The sequence below is a fragment of the Anastrepha obliqua genome, chromosome 6, assembly GCF_027943255.1.
Source record: "Anastrepha obliqua isolate idAnaObli1 chromosome 6, idAnaObli1_1.0, whole genome shotgun sequence".
NCBI lineage: Eukaryota > Metazoa > Arthropoda > Insecta > Diptera > Tephritidae > Anastrepha > Anastrepha obliqua.
This window is the reverse complement of record NC_072897.1, coordinates 29,202,560-29,211,871: the sequence shown is the minus strand read 5'-3', so window position 1 is coordinate 29,211,871 and position 9,312 is coordinate 29,202,560.

Sequence of the window (9,312 nt, the reverse complement as noted above, 5' to 3'; positions counted from 1 at the left end):
TTCTTTTCGAAAAAAATTACATTTGTCCAGCTGCACTTTGATATTTGCTTTTCGAGAGTACGAAAGACCTTTTCAATATTTTGGACGTGCGTTTCTTCGTTTTCGCCAAACACAATTATGTTGTCAATATAGACGTAACAAATTTTCCCAATTTGCTCCCTTAGAATATCATCTAAGGCTCGCTGAAAAATAGAGGGCGCATTTTTCAGTCCTAATGGGAGTCGTGTAAACCCGTATTTGCCATTATTTACAGAAAAGGTGGTTTTCTCTATATCGAATTCCTTTAAGGGGATTTGATGGAATCCACTTTTTAAGTCTAGTACAGAGAAATATTTATTATTTTCCAATTGCGCGGTAATTTCATTTATTTCAGGTATTGGATATCTGTCAGTTATGGTAACATTGTTTAATTTCCTATAATCAATTACTAGCCTAAATTTTCTTTGCCCCGACGTGTCTAATTTTTTCGGAACTATCCATACCGGAGAATTGTATGGGGAACGCGATGGTCTTATTATGCCATCTTGTAGCAGTGTTTGAATTTCGTTGTTCACAAATTCTCTCATCCCTACAGGATAGGTGTAATATTTTGTGTACACCGGAGTGTCCGAAAAAAGTCCTTATCCCGCATACTACTGTAGTAGTGCAGGTTAACTTTTCGTTTGGGTCGGAAAATAGTTGTTTATACTTTTGTATAAATTGTTGCATTTTGAGCTTTTGGGAAGGTGTCACGTGTTCCGTTCTAACATTAATTTTTTTACTTTCCCCCACAGCATTTGTTTAATTTTGACTTCCTTCCAACTTTCCGAAGTTGATGATATCGTTATGAACGTTAATGGTTGCATGGAGTTCCTTGAGGCTATCGTTACCGATAATACCGTCAAAAGTTTTTAAACCGGTTAAAATGAAAAATTTTACCTTTTTATTTTCTTTACCGAACATATTAATTATTGTGTGTTGAGGGATCTCGATTTGTACTGCTATTGATTTAGCGAAAAAAGGTTTTTCGTTAGGGATACCGTTCTTCGTTTTAAATTCAATATAAGGTAACGAAGAACTCTTCATCCTAAAAAATTTACGTCAATATAGTCTTCTCGGTCTTCAGGATATTCCTGAATGTATCCGTCATGTCATACTGTTATTCGTCCAAGTCTGGAGTCCATTCCGTCTCGTATTTTCGGTCATATTGTTCACATTTTGCTTTCTCTACACCTGCTTCGAAATTTCTTTGTCGTTTTAATGGTATTTGGTGAGAAAAGTTGGACGCTCTTTTCTCAGGCGGTTTGCTAAAGGTAGGTGTATTCATGTAGTTATCGTTCCTACTGTGCATAGAATGATCGATGCCCATTGACTCTGGACGGGGTTGTGACTTCGGAGCAAATGGTCTGGATGGCTGTGCACGACGGTTGTTTTCCCAAGGTTGCTGGAAATTTCGATTTTTTTGGGGAGCCTGTTGATAGTATCTCAGTGGTTGTTGATGGTATTGAGGTGGTTGTTGTATTGGGGCCTTGCGCGCGGTCCCGGAATGTATGCGAATTGTGGAAAGAATGGCTGGGGCTTGCCAAGGGATCTCCTTGGTGGGAGTTTTGGTAGGCTTACATATGGCCTTAGAATGGTGCTTGCTTGCGTGAATGCAAGGCTGTGGCGCGCAACTTGATTTTCCAATTTTAAACATAAGTCAGTACCGCCGCCGAAAAACAAATCGGATTCCGGCGAGCCTGAAAAAATAGTTGCTACGAATAGGAATGTCATGCTGCCGCAGAAAGAAAGGATGCCGCCTGTAGAGCCACGCTGCGATCGGGCGCAACACGAGCCATGTGAGACCGCTACAGAGAGCTAACAAAGGAAAAGAGACGTATTATCCGAAAGAAGAAACGAGAGGCCGAAATACGTGAGTGCGAAGAGCTTGAGATGCTGGCCAACAGGAACAACGCTAAAAAATTCTACCAGAAAGTTCGGCGGCTTACAGGAGGGTTCAAGACCGAGGCGTTTTCCTATTTGAACAAAGACGACGAACTGAAGACTGATATTCAGAGCAATTTTAAATTATGAAGGGAACACTTCTCGAACCTGTTAAATAGTGATAGCTGCGTATGTCACAGAGAGATCCCGATACCCCAATCTTCGACGACGGAATTAACGTTCCGCTAAAGAACAACAAAGCCACGGGCGTCGACGGACTGCCGGCTGAGCTATTTAAACATGGCGGCGAGGAGCCAATTACCGCGGGACTAGTCTTCTAAATATCGCCTATAAGATTCTAGCGAGCGTATTGTGTGAAAGGCAGAAGCACACCGTTAACCAACGGATTAGACCTTATCAGTATGGCTTTAGACCTGGAAAGTCCACCATCGACCAAATATTTACAATACGCCAAATCTTGGAAAGTAACCATGAAAGGAGAATCGACACACACCATCTTTTCGTCGATTTCATAGCTGCATTCGACAGTACGAAAAGGAGTTATCTGTATGACGCGATGTCTGAGTTTGGTATCCCCACAAAACTAATACGGCTTTGCAAGATGACGTAGCTCAACACCAGCAGCCCCGTCAGAATTGGGAAGGACCTCTCCGAGCCGTTTGATACCAAACGAGGTTTCAGACAGGGTGACTCACTGTCGTGTGACTTCTTTAACCTGATGTTGGAGAGCATCGTACGAGCCGCAGAACTTAATCGCTCAGGCACAATATTTTATAAGAGCGTACAATTGTTGGCGTATGCCGATGATATCGATATCATCGACCTTAACAACCGCGCTGTTAGTTCTGCCTTCTCCAAACTGGATAAAGAGGCAAAGCGAATGGGTCTGGTGGTGAACGAGGACAAAACGAAGTACCTCCTGTCTTCAAACAAACAGTCGGCGCACTCGCATATCGGCACCCACGTCACTGTAGACAGTTATAATTTTGAGGTTGTAAAAGACTTCGTGTATTTGGGAACCAGCATTAACACCTATAACAATGTCAGCCTTGAAATCCAACGTAGAATCTCTCTTGCCAACAAGTGCTACTTTGGACTAAGTAGGCAACTGAGCAGTAAAGTCCTCTCTCGACGAACAAAACTAACACTCTACAAGACTCTCATCATGCCCGTCCTGACGTATGGCGCAGAAGCTTGGACGATGACAACATCCGATGAAGCGACGCTTGGAGTGTTCGAGAGAAAGATTCTGCGTAAGATTTTTGGACCTTTGCACGTTGGCAACGACGAATATCGCAGACGATGGAACGATGAGCTGTATGAGCTTTACGACGACATAGACATAGCGCAGCGAATAAAGATCCAGCGGCTTCGTTGGCTGGGTCATGTCGTCCGAATGGATACAAACGCTCCGGCTTTGAAAGTATTCGATGCGGTACCAGCTGGTGGTAGTAGAGGAAGAGGAAGGCCTCCTCTGCGTTGGAAAGATCAGGTGGAGAAGGACTTGGCTTCACTTGGTGTGTCCAATTGGCGCCGGTTAGCACGAGAAAGAAACGACTGGCGCGCTTTGTTAAATTCAGGATCCGTGGTGACATCCTCGGTGACAGGCGGCTAGTACTCTGTACTTCCTTTTTGCTGCCTCTACTGGGGGGCCTCGTTTCCTGCACTTGACCGGCTTCCGCTTTTTCGATGGTGGCACTGCAACTAATTTTTCTTGTAAGGTGGCTGCCCGCAATCGAACCTGTGTGTTGCACCTGATTAAACGTCGCGATACACTAGTCGTTTTCGCACGTATTAGCTTTGGACTTAACACTTTCACTTTCGCTGATTTTTAACGGGCCCTGCTCGGTCGCCAATTAATATTTTATTTTATTGGTTGTGTTTCTAAAAACAACCGGGGACTCGAAGTCCACGTCTTTATTTTAATTATATCAATTTTAGATAATTTTAACACCTAAATTTTTGTCAAGTCACGTTGCAGTTGCATGTGCTGAGAAAAGCTTGAATTTGGTCAACGCAGCGTTATCTGTTATTGTTACGCGTGTGGTGTCGTTAACCTGTGGGATACAGTCGGAATATGTTATTTGCTGCCTTATTTTTCAGTGTATCCGCTGTTGCAACATTAAATGTGTTAACTTATATAGTTTGATTTTGTCTTCGAGATTTAATGCACACTTTAATTAGCGTGGTCGTTTGTTAAGCCTCCGATCGCATTGACTGTAAAACCTAGACTGGAGAATATAATTTGGACAACTTTCGGATATATGTAGTGCTATTCATCAATATAATATAACAATACTGGTGCGAAAGCATTTGATGTCCTTTATAACAAGGCAGAAGAAAAATAGAAATCGCAAAATATATTTATGTGGGCAAATGAAAAAAAAATCTAGGAGAGAGGAATAAACTAAAGCCTAGGTACGAGAAATGAATAGTCAGACAACGTTAATGTAAAGAGAAGTCTCAATGACGGGAACGCATGGAATTTTGAGGGGTACTCGTATTGCGTGCGTGGTTCCCCACAGACATGTTTTTCACCAAAAGCTAACAGAAATATACTCAACTGGTCAAATTAAATAGCAGCTGAGTAATATTCGTTTGTAGAAAGAATTGTTAAATATTTATTCTTATATATTTCTTGTTAAATTAATCTGTTAAAATAATGGAAAATTCAGTTACAAAGAAAAATGAAAGCTGCTTCACCAATTTCTTCCTCGATTACTCTCCCTCTCGCCCTCGTCTATTGTCCGGCCTTGCCATTTGTCGTTGACAGCTCGGCCTTTCCTGATCGATCGTATCTTCGGACTATTCTCTGCGATGGTTGTCATCGATGTGATTTCAGTTGATATCAGGATCTGACTTCTCATCATCGAAATCATCGTCTACTAAACCTTGAATAAACCACGGTTTCATGTTTTCATTTGTAAACACACCTGCGTAAGGTTTCCGTCGAGTTGGTCATTGGGTAAAACTTTAGTTACCACATACGGTCCTTTGAACGACGGAGCAAGCTTGTGTGAGGTGCCAGTGGGTTAGGATACATAATCAACCACTACCAAGTATCCTTCGTTGCATTGTCTGGGTGTCTGATGTTTTGAATCAAACCGCTGCTTCCATTTGGCCCATTCAGCATCGATTCGTTCGGCCACTGCTTTCATTCGTAGGTCTTCGTGTTGACATGTGACCTCATCGCGTTCGTCTTGTACTGCTTGAATTAACCGATTGGTAGTAACATCCTGAAGTTGGTAGATAACAACTATCCTATTTGCCCTCTGCTTTGTCGTTGTATTACTTTGGAGTTTAAGCACCATTGAAGTTGGGGTAGCGCTTCGTCCCAATCTTTGTCTGATTACATACTGCATTTAAGTGATGCCAAAATAGTCTTATTAATACCCTCCAGAGAACGTTAAATATAGAGAAGTCTCACGAGCTACGAATGGTGTGAATTGTCAAAAATGAAGTCTAACCGCGGCCGGGGTTTAACAGAGCTGATTGCAGTGAATTCTCTCTTCCTATATTGGCTCTGCACACAGAGAACGTTCTCTGCTTTTGCTTCTGTAGAAAATCAAATTGACGATTAGCCGACGGCATTTTGCAAAGAATTTGGTTGTTCATTTCTACATACAGTAGCGTGCAATAGTGAGCACATGTTGGGCGATTTAGCTTTAAAGTCTCTGAAAAAATCTAAATGCACAACTTAATGAAACAAAACTTTCAGCATTTATTCGTTGCTTAATTCTTAAAATAACGGCTTAAAACAAAACAAAAAATACAAATGTAGGAATGAGAAGGATGCAATAATATAAAAAAGTACGTATTTACTCAGTTTTGCACGTCTGGCACTCATGGCTAAAAACTAATAAATTTTAATAGTTAATCCATAGGCCTTTAATTTTTGTTAGACTTTTAATGCGTTTGGGCATACTTTCGACAAGATTCTCGATAAATGTGCGCGGAATTTGGTTCCACTCCTGCTGTACCCGGTCCCATAGCTCTGTCATGTTCTCAGGAGCCCTGCGATATTTTCCCACCGCTGTTTGGTTATTGCCCACAAATTTTCAATTGGATTTAGATCCGGGCTTTGTGCAGGCCAATCTATTACCTGAAAAATTTGTTGCGGCAGCCATTCTTTAACAATTTTGGCGGTATGTTTGGGATCGCCGTCTTGTTGGAAGATAACTTCCTCTTCTGGGTAAGCGCTCATATCAACAAATTCTGGCAAATTAGTCTGCAATATATGTAAGTAATCTTCTTTTTTCATAATAACATTAATATTAAGGAGTGGCCCGATGTGCCACCAAGTGAAGCAACCCCACACCATAAAATTACCACCGCCATGTTTAACAGTTGGCTTCACGTGATGCCTTTGGATCCTTTCTGTAGGTCGGCGCCAGCAATAGCTTATGCCGTCGGACTGAAAACGATTAATTTTTACTTCATGCAACATTTCAAATAAAAGTAACTTTAATATTTTGATTTAATTTAAAAAAATGCACTATAAAACGACCTCTCACATCTTGGTATGTGCATTTTAGTAAATTGAAAACTATACAAATTTGATGAAAATTTTTACATACAAGTGCTTTGGTATTTTGACATATGTATGTAAATATATGTATATCAATATATACATACATATGTATATGTATTATGTTAGCTATGTTTGTGCAAAAGTTCAATTGGATCTTCAATTCTTATAGTGTTACATATGTATGTATATATCATATTTGCATTTGAATATGCATTCATTTGTTCCTTTGCAAACGAAATTTTTTTCAATTTAGATTTATTACTTGGAATAATATATGTATGCATTTTATAGATAGTATAAAACTTTGAAATTTAAAATAAATAAAAGAAAACTTCAAAGAAACGTATGTATTTGCATATACATATATATTTGTTATTTTTGGACAAAAAGAAATTGGGCATTGTTATACATACATTTGTTTGAAATAAAATTGACCGACAGCATTTTGCAAGGCATTTGAGGCATTACGTTTTTATTTCCGTTCTGTAATTTTTCATCCACATCCTATTGCAGGAGGTATACAAGCATGGTTTGTATACAAGTTTTGATATTCAAAATAAATAAAAGAATAATTTTAACAAACCCAAGATATCCTCCATATTTACATATTTTATAGGATAAAAAAGCATATTCGTATGTTACCGTACGTATGTATATTTGGATTAGTAACAAAATCTGTTTAAACTGTTTCTTACTACAAACATATGTATGTACATGTATGCATACACATGTAAGAAACAATTAAGCAAAAGTTCAATGTACTAAAGCAACCATGACCTACCTCACGTATGGGCATATTGATGCCCTATTGTATGTATGTCCGCACATACATATACATATATTCTCGACTCCCAGCAAAACTATGCTTATTAGTATATACATACATATGTATGTACATACAACAGCACACACAAAGCACTGGCTTTATGCCTCTGCACGCGTATGTTTCCAAAGCTAAAATTATAAGCCGAGCGACTGCAAGAACAAAATACATTCATAGGCGCAGTCGCAGCGGTCAGATTTTTTTAGTCGCAACGACGCTGAAAAATCCAAAATATTCTATAACACTAAGTTCGAGCTCATATGCTCATATGCCCATATGCCAATTTTCTCGCCAATTCGAAAATAGTCAATATTGTAATATTTCGCGTTGAATTATTTGCCAATATTTGGTAAATCTTCAATTTTTGTGAAGTCGAGTGGCCGCGGCTCCGTACATATGTATGCATCAATATATGTATGTAAATATGTGTTCTAAATTCTCGACAGCAATAGCAAATCGAAATATTCTGTCGCAAGTGCTCGCAGCCTCATATGCAAGTATGTCTATGGCAGTTTGTATGCATGTATTTATGTACTATATATGTGTGTTTGCTTTTGCACGTCCATAGGAACGATTTTTCATATGCAGATATTTATTTTATTGAGCTGAACGAATATATTGATATTGTAATGAAATCCTGTCGAATTATATTATTGGTATACGTTTCTTTAAGTTCCTCTTACCAAATAAATATTATTATCCTTAAGAAAATGAAATACTAGTTTTTTTAATTTTAATTTTTTATTTTTATTCGCAGAAATTTAAGTAATCTTATATGTATATGTATATGTATATATATTACAATGCTATAAATAATAGGTATTTACATTTCCTGAAATGAAAAAAAAATATATATGTATAAAAATGTTAAAGCACGAATTACGAAATTGTTCTCATACTACAATAATTTCTCACACGACTTCGATATTGCCATCGATTAAGTCATTGCGATTTACCTGATTTTTAAAACACTACTCTCAATCCATCATGATTAAGAAAAAATTGTAGTGCTTTAAAAATCTAGGCTCGGATGCTAGCTGAAAGAGAAGAAAAAATAAAAAAGAAACCTGTAAAATAGACTAAAAAATAGAAAAAACCTGAAACGGGAAAATACCTGTAAAATATATAAATAAAAAAAACCTCAAATATAGAAAAGTGGAAAACCCTGAAATAAAAGAATAGGTATCATCATATGCAAAAGATAGCTAATAGATTATTAATTACCTGTGTGAACGGCGAATCTCTTTTCGTGGGGCCCTGGCTTACAACCTACTTACAACCTACAGCTTTTTTAATTTATTTTGTAGTTTTCTTTCTTTGACTTTATTGACCTCATTTCGCAAGAGCTACTACTACTATTTTTACCTTACTTTCCTTTTAATACTTTATCTTTACTACTATCTGTAATTTTAATTTTAATTTTGATTTTACTGTTAATCTTTTTATGTAAACTATTCTTAAGGTCAATCATTGTAAAAATAACCTACGGTTGTATGTTTTGACTTTAATAATAATAAATAATAATAAATAAATAATATTTGCTTAAATTTAACCTAAAAACTCTTAGTTTTCCCTATTTCCCACTATTTATAGCACACTCTAGACTTCATAATCCGCATAAGCTGTTCAAATGCAAAGTTCAAAAACGGTTTGAGATAAAAAATTAATAAAAACAATTTTGCTTGATATTTTTCTGATTGGTTGTTTTGATTTTATTCAACAAGGCATAGCAACGGGTATTGTAATATTATGGTTATTAATAAAAAATTATTTTCTATGAAATATATGCACATACACATTCAAAAATAATTTAAATTTCTTAACTTCCTCCACTTTCCTGCCTCAAAACTCTAATGCTACCAGTTAGCAAACCTCACCCTCAATAAAACCTATCCACCCTAATATTAATAGGTCTATCGATAAGTTCGTGCGGTTTTACAACAGATGGCGTAACTTGATTATTATTCCATCGATCCACATTTCCAAACATTCATTGGAGAGCTACTGTCGTAAAGCACAAACGTCAGTATAAGTT